The sequence below is a fragment of the Etheostoma spectabile genome, chromosome 11 (assembly GCF_008692095.1).
Source record: "Etheostoma spectabile isolate EspeVRDwgs_2016 chromosome 11, UIUC_Espe_1.0, whole genome shotgun sequence".
NCBI classification, from domain to species: domain Eukaryota; kingdom Metazoa; phylum Chordata; class Actinopteri; order Perciformes; family Percidae; genus Etheostoma; species Etheostoma spectabile.
Genome location: NC_045743.1, coordinates 19878648 through 19879467, shown reverse-complemented (window position 1 = coordinate 19879467; position 820 = coordinate 19878648). Strand labels below are relative to the sequence as shown.

Below are 820 nucleotides of genomic sequence, written 5' to 3'. Positions count from 1 at the left end.
GACTTCTGCTATGGTTGAAGCACGATAAAGCATATGTCCTGCATGAACAGGTGCAACAGAGTTTACAGGAGAATCAGGAAGATGTCTCTCAATCAAGGGCGTAACTTTGGGTTCAACATTTGGGGGCGTTCAGATCTCCACTTTTGAGCAAAATTGACATTTTTGCTTCATTTCCTCTATTTCTGGTGAATCTTCCTGCAACAATTTGTGCCTTTTCTGCATCATTTTAGGAATATACAAATGTCTTTATTTATGCAAAGGAAATTAAAATAGTATTAGCATTTGCTAGTTTTTAACCTGTTAACCTTTTTAACGCCTGTAAATTATGCCTAAACAATCAATCAGTATAAATACACCCAGATAGTTCTGGGAATAAAACTCGTGTGAGGGTGGTCAGGGCCTTTAACCTGAGCAAACAGAAAGAGAAAGAAAATGGGAGAACATGCAGAGAAAGGAAAGTGCCATTTACCTGTAGATCTTTCCAGATGGTTGCCTCCATGTGGGTTTAAAGTCCCGGTCCAAATACTGGTGCATGATGGGTCCATCCTGCCCGTCCCGCATCAGCCTGCAACGGCAAAACTGAGGCTGACGCAGTTCACAGTGTGTGTGGTTGTGTTTTTACACTTCATCCTCCCCCATCCACTGTGTGTGCATAGGTGTATGTGTGTGTGTGTGTGTGTGTATTATAAAATACACCAAAAAGCCATCTCTTAATGGCAGTCAAATCCCCTGGATGGAGTGGTGGATGGAGATGGGCGGTTGGCGGGATTACAGACGTAAAGAGAAGCTCTCAGATCAAAACGGGGCAGAGTGGTAACTT

At 42.9% G+C, this 820-nt stretch overlaps 1 protein-coding gene across 2 annotated transcripts in view; it reads right to left on the bottom strand.

Annotated features, from left to right (window-relative positions):
- The window catches only part of nyx (nyctalopin), a 7319-nt gene extending 6669 nt beyond the window's left edge, over positions 1-650 (bottom strand). The window contains exon 1 of one of the 2 annotated variants that reach the window (XM_032529365.1): positions 470-650. The gene's annotated coding sequence lies outside the window, so the exon portion shown is untranslated. Of the gene's footprint in view, positions 1-464 lie in introns of both variants that reach the window. The other variant, XM_032529364.1, reaches the window with a different exon arrangement.
- Between the last annotated feature and the right edge of the window lie 170 nt (positions 651-820).